The sequence below is a fragment of the Dermacentor albipictus genome, chromosome 7 (genome assembly GCF_038994185.2).
Source record: "Dermacentor albipictus isolate Rhodes 1998 colony chromosome 7, USDA_Dalb.pri_finalv2, whole genome shotgun sequence".
Taxonomy (NCBI): Eukaryota; Metazoa; Arthropoda; class Arachnida; order Ixodida; family Ixodidae; genus Dermacentor; species Dermacentor albipictus.
This window is the reverse complement of record NC_091827.1, coordinates 50,731,041-50,747,150: the sequence shown is the minus strand read 5'-3', so window position 1 is coordinate 50,747,150 and position 16,110 is coordinate 50,731,041.

The following is a 16,110-nucleotide window of genomic DNA, read 5'->3' as shown; positions in this document are numbered from 1 at the left end:
TAGCGATAGCATTGACTTTAAGGAATAATAAGAGGACGAAGATTTACAGTGACTCTAAGATGGCTATTAGACACTTTACCAATGGCTTTGTAACCAAAAGGACTGCCCAGCTGATCGGTGTGTTGGACAGCCAAGAGATCGAAATCCGCTGGTTTCCTGCGCACATGGGGTCTGGGGATCCATCTCGGAAGAATTTATACGAGATGGCTAACGCAGCTGCACGACGACTTACTATCCGTGCACTAAGCGACGAGGACCTTAATAATATACAGGAGGAGAACAGGGACCAATTACACATAATGAAATCACGAGGCATTACTACATGAACGGAAAGGAATTCCCCCTGCCACACGGTAAGCTCAATAGAGCTCAAGTGAGGACTCTGAGATTGTTGCAAACAAGAACTTATTCAAGTCCAAACTTTATTAACAAGATATATCCCGAAATAGAGATACAAATCAATTGCGAGAAGTGTAATGGCATCATTACTCTGGATCTCATGCTTTGGCAGTGTCCTGTGACTTTCACAGACTGTGACAAGGAGAGAGACTGGCGGCGTCGAGTCCTACACAGTGGAGTTCTTTACGATCAAGTACAGGCCGTCCAGAAAGCCCACGATACGGCGGTAAGGTTGAGCCTTACTGTCCCGACGTGGGAGCCGCCTGCGTCAACCTAAGGGTTGATCTTCAGGACATTAAATAAAGTTCATCATACCATACCATACCGTACTAGACCCACCGAGGTAGTTCCGTCGCTGAGACGCTGCGCCGCGGAGCTCGAGGTCCCGTATTTATTGTCGGCAGAGGCGGGCGAAATGCAAAAACGCTCATGCGTACTTAGTTTCAGGCGCACGTTAAAGAACTCCTGGTGGTCAAAATGATTCCGGAGATCCTCACTGTGTAGCGTACCTTATATTCAGCACGTAGTTCTTGGCGCGTGAAATCTCAGAATTTAAAGCAGCCTTTTAAACTGCGAGAACCACTCCCACTGACAAAAAAGCTTGCTCATAGAGAGAGAGAGAGAGAGAGAGAGAGAGAGAGAGGAAGAGAGAGAGGCAAAGGAAAGACAGCGAGGTTAACCAGAGATTATCTCCGGTTGGCTACCCTGCAGGAGGGGAAGGGCAGAGAGATGCGATAGGTGGGAAAGGAAAGAACAAAAAGTGTAAAAAACAACGTACACACATGCACGTACACACAATACCCACGAACTGTTTCTGGGGGCACTGCTCATAAATATCTTTCAGGTGCATAAGGTCCCGACTGAAGCGTGCTTTCTTTGTGTGTGCACACTATTGCTTCGACATTTCCGTCTCGCGTACGAGTTTTTCAACAAGCTATGCAACCTCATATGAGTAAGAGCATATGACACATGTATAGCTTTGTGGGGCCAACGTCAACTACAGCGCTTTGAACGATTCGCGGCTGCCGTCAGGTCGCCTAGCAACAGTGTTATTTAAAGAGGTCGTGCGCGCAACGCACGCGCCAGCTTTCATTATACGCTCCAGAGGCAGGAATGGAACGCGTGAGCATTTGTGAAGCATATTTCTGTCCTTCGCGCACGTCACGCCGCATAGCAACAAGTTATTTATAAAAGCGATAGTTAACGGCACAAGTTGTCAACATTGCTTCGCCTCGGCACAATAAATCAATCGTCATTTCACTGCCGTTTCCGCAATAATAGCGTCTCGTCGTGTGCCATCATCGCAGACGCACCCGCGTCTACCATGTAATGGCTAACCCAAAAACAAACATGTTAGCCCATGTGGGTAGCACACTGCTGAAGCCCCAAACGACGCTGATAGTTAGGGTTACATGCAAAATGGTTCACGTAACCTAGAGTATACATCCTGTCATTTGCTCTGGTGTCCTCGCCTTCCTTAAGCTATTAAGGCAAACATACATAACCTCGAATTTCACGTTGCCTGGGCTTCCCACAAGTGTTTTCTTTCTTATCGTGCAGACATGCCAACGTATTTTCTAACGTGTTCGCGTTTTTACAGTGCGCAGGCATTTGCGGTTTTCATATTCGAAACAATAACTTAAAGCACCCCACACCGCAATTTTTCTTGGCATGTGCACAACCTAAAACAGCTTCCTGTCCTTTCTAATTATTAATATTATTCTTATTACTGAAGGAGCATAAATCAATTCCTCAGCCTCATCCTCACCATATGAAGAAGAAAAAACGAAAAAAGAAAGAACTTTGACCACCACTGGGCCCTGGCGATCGAACTTGGCCTCGCGGCAATGGACCGTTGAGAGCATGACGTGACGTGCGTGTGGGTCTGTTAGAATTCTCAAGAGTACACGTCGTTCAAAAGGCCGTAAAACAGATGTAAGTGTTGCGTCCTGTGTTTTATAGTCCTCTGTTTACCCCGCTGTTTGTCTAGCAACTTCCTCTAAGGGCATGAATCTCCGAAGAGGGATCCTAAATCTCAAACGAAAACAAAAAACAAAGAAACTGCGCGTGTGAAGCAAACACTCGACACTGATGAACAGCGGTGCTTGGCCGGCTGGCAAGCGAAGTCCCGAGTGACGTTCCCGAGTGACGTTCCAGGACGTGACGCTCTTTCTCTAAACGTGCCATCCTCCATAATCGATGCTGCGAGGCGCCGCGTGCTCCGTGGACGAAGGCCGCGTAAACAGGAGATAACAAGGAGAACGCTCCGATTCCCTGCCCCGTTTGCCCGGTAAGCTCATTCCGTCAAGGATTAGCGCCACTTCCCTTGACAGCAGCCTCCCGTTAAGCTGGCTGATTTACGGAAGCGAGGGGCACGACAAGTTGCCCCTTCGGCGAGGGTTCGCCAAACTTGCTTCATTTGCCGCGTCGGTGAGGTGGGTGATAATAGCGCTGTGATTGCTCGCGGAAGGTAAACAATCGTACGTGAGATGTTGTCGCGGCGCAGCACGCGTCGTGTTATTTGAGGGTTTCAGCGTATCTGGTAGTCCTGCAATTTGCGACATGTTTGGCTGGATTGCCGGACGAGCGGGGGCGTAAACAAGAGGCCATGATGGTGATATACAGGCATCCCCTTTGAAGATGGAACGCGACAAACAGTCACCGAGAGAGCGCCCGCAGTGGTGACCATACGTAATGACGGAGAGCTAAACCAGACAAAGGCAGAGCTAATATTTTAGTAACCAACCACATTTTACTGTACTGTTATACAAATTATCTACAACGGCATAATCGTGAACACGTTTCCGCCGCTGTCAAAAATTTGCACCAGGAGGGAGGTAGAATATCCTTGGCTCAATGACTTTCTGTTTCAGCTTCGGGCCACAGGGTGACGCCATCACTCCGCTGCTCACCTGCCTCCCCCCCCCCCCCCACACACACACTCTTCCGGCAAAACGCCCGCGCTTGCCGGAATATTGCACGCTCTAGAAATCTCTATTAAGTGGTCCGGGGGATTCTCGCTGTTTGGTAAAAGTATATAAATGGGAACGTATGCTGCTACATATGCAGGATGTTTCAAGTATGCTTCAATATTTGCACGACGTGACAGAACATCACAGAATTAAAAATGTGGCATAAGCATGAACAAAGTTATGTCCTTGAGTCGAGGAAGCCACAAAACGTAGTAGACGAACTTGGAGAGGTCTCATAACTAAACATGCAGTTCCATCAATAAATAAATAAATAAATAAATAAATAAATAAATAAATAAATAAATAAATAAATAAATAAATAAATAAATATTTCAAACAATTAGCGAATACGCACAGGCGGTTATTTCTGCAGATAAGTGCATGACACATTTGCTAACTAGATAATAAATGCAGCTTATACTTACCTACGGGATGCAAATATTATCTGCAGCATATAGTGTAATTTTTTTTTTGCTACAGGACAAGAACAATATTTACCATACCCTTAAGATAAGTAGTTCTTGTGAAAACGTTTAAAGGGAAAAGCTTGTTTTTCTGCTATCCAGCTGCTCACCATGGGCCAAGTATTTTTTTATTCGGGGTGAAAGGTTGGTGATTAAATAACATGAAATATGTCATCAGTGTTTGTATTACGGTTTCGTGTGCTTTTGTCCTGTGTATTCGAACAAGACATGGCATTGACGTGGCAACAGGACGTGGCAAGATGTTGACATTTATCTATCGAAAGTGTTGGCACAAGAAAGCGCTTATACGAGACTGCCGCGCGACTGGTCGCAAGAAGCACTTCGCGTGTATTCGCGGACTTCTTTCAGGCTCAGAAAAACACTTTTATGTAACATGTATTTAGCAACAGAAAGCGGTATAGGCAGTGTTTCATGTTGCTCTACAATGTTTTCACTGACACTTCAGATCTAATCATAATATTTGAAAAATTGAATAATAATTCAGGACTTATTATGTAATTAGGCGCTATCCCGAAAAATAATTTATCTCCAAGCGACGGCAAGCTTAATTATTTTGGTTTTCTCGAGCTACGTGGCATCAGCGCATGTTTAAATCTTGGTGCAGGATAGTTGGGACACCATGTGTCGCTCTCTTTACGCCTTCAGTACGCTGACGATGCTGTTACTCAATACAAAATCGATCTCGTCATGCTTATTTATATGGTTCGCCACAGCTCCTGATTGGCGAAACGCAAAAATGAGGCTCGCCGGTTACACCATCGCAGTCAGAAAGCACGACTCGAACGAAATACTCACATGATAGAAATAAAATAAACCGGGTTACCCTTAGATGCGATACGAAACACGTAGGCCTTATAGTTGAATTTTGCGATCGACTAAGCCGTGGTAGCAAAGTTTAAAAGGACACTAATGGGAAATACTAAGTTAACATTGACTGTTTAAGTACCATTCCAGAAACCTCGCAGCGTTTGTTGCGTGTCAAGAAAAGACTATGTTTACGAGAAAATTACATCTGAAGGGTGCGAATAGCTTTCTCGAAATTCAAATCTCCCGCCTCCTAACCGGGGGAGTGGTGACGTTGCATACGTCATCACCACCCTTTGCTTGCGGCGGTGAGTAAAACGGCGCCCGACAGACGGCGGTGCCGAACCAAGACCGAGGTAGATTCGCCGCTGCAGCTGCTCTTTGGTCAAGTGGCGTAGACCGTTCGGGCATCCCGCGACATCAAATGGAAGATGAATTCTCTACTATTTTCAGTTTGTGCGAGTTCCGTGAGCCAACAAAACCAGCAAAGCGCTACGCGATAACGAAACCACATAAATGCGAAAGCAAGGGCGGTGCAGAGTCGAGCGAAAATGAAACCTGTCGACCGACCGCGTCGTTCTTATGGGCAATTTCAGTGAGTTCTTTTTTTCTTATTATAAAATGGAACTGGAGAAGTAGCATTTTATTTCGTCTTATATTGCAACACAATAAAGTTTTTGTAACAAGTGGTTCAGTACTAGTGACAGGATTTATCTGAGGAGTGCTTCCATCTTCGGGCAAGTACTTGAATGTCCCTGGGCAGTCTTTATTCATGTCCCGCATTTCCCTGAATTTCTCTATTATTAAGGCTTGGTTCGTGATGATATTGACGCCTTAGAGATTCTAGAGCACCAATCTATCACTATAGCTTGACTTAATATTTATCTTTAGTGTCCCTTTAAGACAAAAATAAACAATTTTTCGAAGCAACACAGACACAAGCTCAACAAAGCCCGACTTCAAGGCCTTCTGATCGCCTTCACCAAGCTCACCATATCCTGTCGCCCTGCATTTGGAGTTCACAGAGCCTCACGTTTTTACATTTTTGCTATATCGGTTGTATGCATCACATGTGGAACGCAAGATTTATCGCTTTGCATGCGATCCAATACAACCGCTTGCGAAAAAGGTTAAATAAAGAAAAGAAGGAATAATGAGAGCTCATTATTGCGAGCTCAGTTTAGTAAGAAAAAGTAGGAATATCTTGACCTCGTCAATGTTAGTAAGGTAAGAGCATTACGCGTGTTTGCCTCGCCGATGAAACAGCGACCACTGACCATGTCAAAAGAAAAAGCTGAGGCACTGTAGAGATTTTTCGTCACCAGGGCTCCAGTACATATATAATGCTTGGTTGAACTGAAGAAACTTACAGAAGTTGGCCTTGACTGCTTCGCAAGTGGTGTTACGTGACGTTATGCGTGATGGTCAGTTTCTCTTGTATCTTCTTCGGTCAAAAGGAAGTGATCTGCTCTTCAGGATTGGACTGGTCAAACTTTATTAAATGTCCTGCAGGACGCACGTCAGCGCGCAGTGGGCATCTCGCACACAAGGACCGACAAGGAGCACCTGGCGGCCGCTGCGCGGGCCTGCTGGACGGCCCATTGCTGGTCTTCTCCGACTCGTCCGAAGTAGAGTCGGGCGCAGGGCTTCTACACTCCCAGAGCCTTTATGCGACTGTCGCCATGTCGCGTTAAGAGAGGCACACGTCGTCGGTGTAGACGTTCGGGTAGATGACGTGTGACGTGGCGGAGTTGGGATAGGCATGCGTCTGTAACAACCGTAGCGTTAGCGCCTGCGGCCTGTCCAGTTCCTTCTTTCCTTCCTTACTTATTATGTAGGATATTCTCAAGGTCAAGTGATAGAGGAGAGTGTCCCGGCCAGACGTCGGTCCCGGATTCGAATCCCGCACCAGGGATGCTGTGCAGGAAGGGCCGATCTTCTTGGCGAAACTCAGAATCTGTGCCTTAGGGAAAGTGCACCATATCTTACCTAATTCTGCAGAAATGCATCGTTTACGCTGTAAGGTTACATTGTGTTTTCGACTGGAGAATGTCACTACTAAACACAAGAACAGCGTAGTCATGGTTCATTAAACGGTCGATCGGAGCTTGGGAACCGGCTTACTAGGTTAAAATCATTCGTTCAAACAATATTTGGGGGCACTATTCTCTAAGCTGCGCGCAGCCGCCTAATCAGATTATGACTTTGTTTTTGGACTACGCGCGCTATTATTGAAGCCTCGAAAAGTAATATAACCCATAAAAAGACTTAGACTTTCGTTAATTCCCTTTACAACTTCTCAATCGACAGTTTTACATATAAACCTATACTTTAGAAGTTGTCGAATAATTATTCGTAGTTGATGACGTATGCTGAGAGTAAAATATACTAGGAGTTGTTCCAGATAACAGTCAGCAATACTGAGTCGGTTGACTTCGCGTAGCGCTAGCCTGGTTTCGTTTTAACACTTGGCCCATGCTAGCACCATGCCGTTGCATAAACCTGCCATCAGGCGTTTACAACGAATGCCGCCAACCAAAGCAAACAGAGTTTGTTTTCATTTCAGGTCCGCGAAAGTGAACAGAGGACGTAAACAGGAACGCACGTCTTATGAATACACAATACTACGCCAGGCTTCGTATGTGTGTGGGAAATGCGTTGGGTTAACTTATGCGTATAGTGTTTGGTTGCCGCGGAAGGAGGTCGTCTGGTAGAGTAAACATTCTCTTATAGGCCGAGGGACTTCGTCGATTTTCCGGAAGGAAATTCCGTCTGTCTCCTAGCACGTCGATATGTGCCGAAGAAAAGACAAAGAAAAGTGGGCGACATTCTTGCCGACTGACTGATAACGTGAAGCCGTTGGCGAAGAGGACACGGGGCAGAGGAAACAATGTGGCGTTTGACCGACACGTGAGTAATTAGGCTACATTACCGATATTTCGATTATTTGCGGAGTTTTCCTCGCTATTACTTCCTCGCGCTTGTGAACTGTCAGTCACCACATGTAACATGTAACATTCTTTTTATAGCCTGGTTTAGTTCGCCTTGTAGTTTGTTTGGTATTTTAATACTTTGATGCTAGTATTCCAAAGTGTTTTTTTTTTCTTTGACAGTGGTCTTTGATCAGTTGGGCTAGCGCTGTCGTCAGCTATCACATTGCTACACTGTGGCGAGCGTAGTCACATAAAAACGTGAAAGGTCTCACCGCGATCGCAGTCCTCATACGTAGCCTTGTCAGTCATTCCAGTGCAGAAATGTAAGATGCTTCGTAAACGCCACTCCTAGCCATAGCCGAAAAAGCAGAGTAGCTTCGCGTCGGGAAGGAGGAGGAGGAGGAGACAAAGAAGGGGAAAGACAGGGAGGTTAGCCAGTGTAAGTACTCGCTGGCTACCCTGTGCTGGGGAAAGGGGTAAAGGGAATGAAAGGAGAATGAAGAAGAGGAAAAAAAGGAAAAAAAAAGAAAATTCACACAGTGTACTTTCCCGACGCGAATTTTACTTTCGTGTCGGGAAAGTACACATGGGAAGCGAAGGAGAAGCGAAGAGCACAAATGGTGCAGCTGGTGGACTCGACGACGGTTCCACGGGGAGAGCGTGATGTCGCGTGCAAGCAGGACTCGAAGCCATCGCCGCCAAGTGCGAATAAGGCACTTCTACAACTCTCAAGGACAACAAACCTGCACAAAGGACGTTGAACTTCATTCGTGCTCAGTGTAGTGCACGGGATCCTGCGCTATGATGCTCTGCGGGAACTGTGACCGGCTGGGATCATGCGTATGTGCCCTCTCTCTCTCTCTGTACTTGCTTCTTATCTCTCTACATCCCCTTCCCTCTCTCCTAGTGTAGGGTAACAAACAGGATTTCCTGTTCTGTTCAAGTTCCCTACCTTTCCCTTCGTGCATTTCCTAATACTGCGCCCAAAAGACGTCCCCGTCAAGGAGGCTGAATTCCGTCCTTATATTACCTACAACTCGCAATGAATCTTACAATGACGAAAATACACCGCTGTCGCCACCAAGATAGAACACGGAAATCTGTCGCCACAAAAGGTTTCGAACTAGGCTGAAGCGCATCCATACGAAAAGCGGCAAGTGGATTATCATCGGTCTTCGTCAAGGTGTAAGTTCACGTCGTCCCTACAACTCGCAATGAATCTTACAATGACGAAAATACACCGCTGTCGCCACCAAGATAGAACACGGAAATCTGTCGCCACAAAAGGTTTCGAACTAGGCTGAAGCGCATCCATACGAAAAGCGGCAAGTCGATTATCATCGGTCTTCGTCAAGGTGTAAGTTCACGTCGTCTTGTATGAATATGCACTTGAAAATCTTATTCTGGTCATTTACATTACCAGATGACCACAACATATAGTAAGCCATTCTCATAAGTTAAGGTTTTAGGTCAGTAGTGTGTGTGCATGTATGTCTACGTAAGAGTGTGTGCTCATATATGAGCGTGCTAGCGTGCGTGTACGTGCATCGATTGGGGGGTGGATGGCACTAACTTTAGGGCAGCAATGTTTTATATCACACTTAGCATTGTCACTGAGAAGTACACACCTTTTCTTTCAACTCTTTCCTCTAGTAGCCAAGGTGCCACAAGACCAGCCACTTCCTCATCATTTGCCTTTACAGTGATGGCGGATAAAAATACTTTTCGTTCACTCAACTAGTAACATATTCTTCAGTAGGCCCTGCCACGAAATTGAACTGACATTTGCAAGGGATAGTTTAGAAGGATCCTTACTCTGGACAGAAGGCACACGCCGCCAACAGATCCACGAAAAAGATCACCATTCCCCCCTGGGAAATGGGGATCCAGGCCGGGCTGCTCAGAGCCAAGGCACTGCACGTTATCGCGTTTGGCACCTCCGCGAAAGTCCGAAAACATCTGCGCTCCGGACAATTTAGGAAAGCTGCCCAGTTGCGGACGCCAAGCGCAGTAATCGATGACTGCGTCGACGCCCAGTGCGCCGTCTCTCATTTGCTGGGGAATGCGAGCGTCCAAAGTGCCAATTAGAGCTCGGCGAGCCGCCTTGTCCACGTGCGAGTTTGAAGCTCGAAGGAAACAGTGCTAATGAACGTGCCTACGTGTTCTAATGGTAGAAAAGCCTCCCGCCATCAGACGTGAATTGAAGCCGGAGGTACCTGTCCCATTCATCTGGTCATTCCTTTTTCTCTGCAATGGCTTTTGACGACCTAATGGCCGTCATTACTTTCTGAGCGGATGCGCGGGCCTAATTTCCAAACGCAAACTACAGCGAGAGAGTGCGGAATACGTTAGGCGTCTGGAACAATAAATTTGACTGTTTTGTGATCAAACATTTTATAAACTTGGGATAATACTGCTGTTTCCATGCCAAAGTTGGCTGCACAGCTTTCAGCGTATGCTCTTGGCTAGCATAGTCACTCATTTTCTATCTAAGGTGCCGCGGATCTCGGTGCAAGTTTTTGGAAAATTCAAATGATAAGCACACAGAACAGGATGCTGTGCTTATCATTCTTTGTGCCCATTGGTCATCGTTCTCTGAGTATTGCACTTCGTGTAGCATACTCACGGATGCTCGTGAAGTAGCTGACAATAGCTCGAAATTATGTGACATAGTGGACGCTTGTCTGAGCTCGGATACTGAAACTAAATTCCTGATGTTTGTCTTTCAAGCGCAGGTATTTCAATTGATTTATTTTTGGTCATTTATTCTGCGCTGCTGACAAGGTGGAAAAATGGGCAGTGGCATTTATCAATTCCTGGTGAGAAGCTTGACAATACAGAAATTGCAGCCACTTTTCACTCAGCGTAAGCATATTCCAATATTACCTCAACAGTGCTCCTTTATACGCAAGGCTACCAGGAATCGGCTCAAGGCAATATGTGATCTGAAACTTTTCTTCGCAAATAGGAAAATAAGACAGCTTCAATATCACAGCATTACTCCATTCGAATGCGAGTTTCTGAATACATATATTTTTTTTTCAAGTTTAACGTTATTGCATACTTTGATAACCTGTCGAGTAGAAACGGCGCGACAAGAGTTTATTGCGAGCATAATTTGCAAGTCAAATTAGGCTCCTTTGCAGATTGCAGCTCGAATGCGGCTTGCTTCATCAAGTTATACCTATATTAAAGAATAATGTAGCCCATGAGGAATTGTGCATTTGGAGAAACAATGCTAACGCTGAATTTTCGAAGAACGTGGAGTACTATTCGCCAGAGGGTTTAATAACTGTTGCAATATCTAGGTTACTGTTGGCCGAAGGAAATTTATGTTTAGCTTGTCTCTGGCGAGACATGCGCAAAGTTTCTAGGTTAAAGAGAGAGAGAGAACAGAACTTCGCTTGGTGGTGTTTGACAAAAAAAAAATTCCCGAGTTGTTTGCTGCAGGCAGCTTTGTGTAACGTTTGTGACGTAGCAGACAGGGGAGAGCTTTTACTGAGCTCGAGTTACACGGCGAAGCGCAGTAGGCACCACCCACGCTGGTGAAGCGTCTACTCAGATGATGAAGAAGAAAGGCGCTTTTATTATGATAATATACAGATGAGGAAGCAGTGCATAAGAAATAGCCGGACTTTGTGTTACATTGCGTAGTTTCTTTCTATTGGCTTGTGGACCTGTTGTTACAACCAATTTCTTAAGGATGTTCTGCACTACACGGATATATAGAAAGATTCTTCGTTTGTTATATTTGTTCATCAAACGGTTCATTCTTGTTTGCCAATAAAAAGAATAAATTTTGGAGATTTACGTGCGAAAACGATGATTTGATAATGAGGCAAGCCGTAGTGAAGGACCGCGCGTTGATTTTGGCCACCCCGGGTTCTTTAACGGGCACCCGATCGCACGGCACACGGGTGTTTTTGCATTTCGCCCCCCCGTCGAATTGCTGCCGCTTTGGTCGGGATTCGATCCCGCGCCCTCGGGCTTAGCAACGCAAGACCAAAGGCACTTCGCCGCCATAGTGGGTTATCGCTGCCTGCGAGTAGATGGCTTCTACAAAAGCAGCGTTAACTTCAGGAGGGCAACTGCCAATCACGAACCCCGCTCTATCGCAGGGCTACTCAACACCAGCACTACGCATAAATTTCAAGCAAATTGTATTTATATTGCAACGGCTCATGTTTTCGATCAATCGCTGTGGCTCACTTGCTGAACAAGACAATATCATTAGCAAACTGCCAAGACGCGCCGACTGCGGCAGTTTTTTTTTTTTCTGGATTGCCAAAGTTGAGCAGCAATGTTCTTAATTAGTACTTGAGTGGGCATCGCCTCTGAAGGTAGATTGCGGACAGCTTTGTTTCTCCGCGAAATACTATTTAGAGTGGCAGCGTTGAGAGAGACGGTTGTTGTGTCCGCGACAGATGATCCGCCCCCTTTTCCTTTCACGTTCCCTTAAACGAGCGAATGAACTGTAATGCGGAGTGCTCCACTGAATCGATTGTACCTCTCGCGAACTATCCTAATGCCGGGCGGGCGCAAATTATTGCTGACCATTGCAAGCAACGAGTGCGTCGTGAAAAGTGGTAACACCTGTTTTTTAGTCCTCGTCTGTTTAAAGCAAGCGCTGCTGATGCGGCGTGCAGAAGTGCGCCTATGGGCAATTTCCGAGGCTCGAGAAGTAGCTTCCGCAAACACGACACCTGCCATCCTTGAGAGTTAGGACACATAACACTTAGCTTAAGAACGGAGATTCCCATAGAGCTATAAAGGAGGCGTTTGAAGCAGTGTTATAGACCGTTTTTATCGGCCAGGACGAACCAGCGCGCCGCGCCGCTCTCCTCCTCGCCCAGTTATGTGCGGATCGCAGTTTCTCCCAGCGGCAGCCTGGAATGGCAGCGAGGTCATTGCGAATTAGCGCGATTTTAACGTCTTCCATGCGTGATTGTTGAGATGTCAGGTGACTCAAGGTGAACGGGCCACCACTGTGCCATGTTCGGCTGCAAAGAAAAAAAAGAAGGAAAGAGAAAGGCTTTCGGAAGTGAATGTGAAGTGTGTCTTTGGCCACAGCGACTCCGTGGACTCCACCGCTGCTGTTGCGGACAAGCGTAGAATTCGGATTGGCAGCATAAAGAGAAAACACTTGACGCCATTACCTTTGTCGCACGTATGATCGGAAGATTTTGTTCTCAGTGAGGGCACAGCGATCGAACTCGGCATCCATGGTCAAACTATAGGGCATGAGTGAAAGGCACGTGTTCGAGTCGGTGAACTAGTGTCAATGCAAGAAGTCAACGATTTTTTCGTGAACTCGCATTAAAGTTATTCTCTGCAAATGTGGACTAAGTTTATCATGCTTGGCCAGCAACGTTCTGGTGGAAGTTGACTGGGGAGTGTTACGAAAACAGTACGTGGCGACTAGGAAAATGAAGGTGTATTCATCTTCGTTCTGTAACCAATGCCATGCTATACCGTGTGCTGGCCGGCCCTACAGTTCCCATGGGCTCTCCCGTGCTTCCGAATCTCGCCGACAAGCTGCCTGGCCGACTGCGCGCATGTCGCGCTGTATTACTTCAGAAAAAATAAAGTTGTTGTCGCACAGAGCAGTAGTAATACAGGTACCGCTCGAGACCTATAAGAATGCGCATATTCTTTAAACGCGTCGCGTGAGTCTCCTTGATCGCGGCACAATCCAGGCTACTCTCGCCAGGTCGCTTTATCGAGCACTCCGCGTTAACGGCCCTTCCGGTCGAGTTACTGCACAGTTCTTTATTCTGTAAAGCTTTATGCCCGGGTGCCAGGTTGAACAATGCTTAGAAAATCGTACTGCGAAAATTTTACGAACGCGAAAGGTAGCAAAGCGCGTTTCCTCGGAGCTTCGCTAGTCACCTGCATTGGCATGTACGCTGGTGGCGGCACAACCTGTGGAACACGAAGCCACCTATGAGTATTGCAATCTGACCGATAAGCCAATAGAGTTCAAGGCTTGACATACAATAATGACCCGTTGCACACATGTCACGTATCGGCAATTTTCAGATTTGACTCGCCTTCTGTTCCGATCGCGCGCACAGCTGTGGCTGTGCCTCCAGACCCACTGCCGCTCAATGCAGCGATTAAGAATTTCCCCAATCGCAAAACTTGCTGAGACCTCTCAGGAAAGCACGAAAACCTGCAATTAGTTGTCAACAACACTTTCATTGTGCCCCTTACAGCGTGCTCCCCCATACTAGAATGGCGCCGGATGACAGAGGCCACTGTGATCCCAAAATGGTGGCGTCCTCTATAAAACGGTCTCTACTCGCTGACATCTTCTTGCAGCAATGAAGGTAGAGCTACGGGGTACGGAGCTTGTGCAAGTGTGTTAGTTCGCCGAGCAGTCTTGCACAGCTTGGCAACGCTCTTGGTTTCGTGCTATAGAAAGGGAATCAGCGGTGCTTCCGCGCGCGGCGGTTTCAAATATTCTCTGGCACGGAGGGGAAAAATCAGCTTAAAAAAAAAAACATCAGCTCTCTGAGCTGAAACTAACGCGTGAATGTGGGACTATTTTCTCCAGCGCTATTACTTGTGCGCGCGTTGCCTCCGCAGCTATCCCTTCAATACCGCAGAACGTTGTCAGCGAGTGCCCTACTGCTCTTCTGGCTACTTCAGTTCGGTTTGATTGTTGCGCGGATGCGTCGAAGTCGTAAAGGGGGAATCACGAATGCCGTGGGGCCTACTTTCGGATTCACTTCCAGTTTCGCATTCCGTGCACACTGACGCAGTTATTTGATGAGGTGGCAACATGCAGATTTCAAATTGAACGTTCATCGACCTGTGCAGCTCACCGTAGCTGCACATCGTGGTTGTTCGCTGATAAGTAATTTTATTTAACTTCGATTTGTACTTTTGGACAGCGTAAAGAGCGATTGAACGAAATATTTTAGGCATAACATTAGAAGGAAGGAAGAGAACGGTATGCATCAGAGCAAACGGGTATAGTCGATATTTCAGTTGATATTAGGAGGAAAAAAATAGAACTGGAGGGGCCACGTAATGCGTATGGCAAATAAGCGATGGACCATTAGAGTTATAAAATGGGTGCCAAGGGCAGGTACAGGTAAGCGCAGTCGAGGACGGCATAAAACTAGGTGGGGTGATGAAATTAAGAAATTTCCAGGTGCAGGTTAGAAATCAGCTAGCGAAAGAGAAAGTTAATTGGAGATCGGCGGAAGAGGCCTTCGTCCTGCAGTGGACAGAAAAATAGGCTGATGATGATGATGCCTTTTCCTAACTACACGTTCATCGAATGCGCTTAGCAAGTATCAGTCGTAGCAAGCATCAAAACAGGCAGCAGCAAGGTGAATTATCGCATCACAAATACGATGTTACGTTTTCATGGAAAAAGTATGGTATGAATAAATGTATTTACTGCAAACGTCAGAAATATCGCAGCAGTAGTGCTTGATAAATTCTTTACGTGAGTTCTTTGCGTAGTTACGATAACAATAACCAGCTATGATGGCATTTGATGTCAGTGTTTGTTTAGATACTTATTGAGAGAGCATTCAATACACAAAATTTTCTTTTGTTTTCATGCACCATACGGAACAGATATATTCTTTCATGAAACGTAGGCACCATCTAGTATGCTGTTATTGGCAAGTATCAAGAAATGAAAAAAATATATCCATCCCTTCTCCCATTTCTATGGCAGCAGCCACAAATTATCTCGGAACCATGATCTACGGGCGCTTTATCTGCGTTATTTTTTTTTTGTACGTCGATCGCTCTTTTCCCACGCGACGCTTGCAATCTTTCGTTGCGACGTCTGTGTTTGCGTTACATTTTCGTTTTCTGTTTGTACAATCGTAGGAGATAAATTTTCTTCCTAAATATTGTCCGTGCCCTTAGCATGCAAAAAAATTATTGTTAATGCTTGGTGTAATTAATTTTAAATGAAGCAGCAGCGTAGCTGTACTCAAGGAATAAGAATGGTACTCCACAGCCTGCAAGAAGTGAAGCTTCAGACAGGCAGGTTGTTTGCAACGTTACCTTGACATCTCCTCGGTATTCCGTCACATTTGGAACAGGCGCAGTCTTCTTTTTTTTTTGCACATGGTCTCACGAAGCATTGAAAGTACAAAGTAAATGACGCTTACCCCGCTTGTGATCGAAGCGACGACGAGAAAGGTAGGCGTGACGCAGCATGTGGCGAGAGAGCTGCCAAGACTAAATATTTTAAGGACTGCGCTTGTTTCTGATCGCGACAGGCAGCTGTATGCGGCTCCACATTCTAAACGATATATAAAACACTCCCATGAAATGAAACTTTCTGCATCAGAATTTTTGCCGGGGGCTTGGCGGTGGCAGCAGCGCTTTTCCCTTAATAAACAGCACTTCTGGCGGTGAGTGCGCAGCACAATTTACGACTGCAGCGCCATCACTCGCAGGGAGGCGACATTGGCTATGCAGTGCATTCTAGGCCTAATCAGGACGTGAGAACCGGTCTCGTCACCAGGCACCTGCCTCCGGACA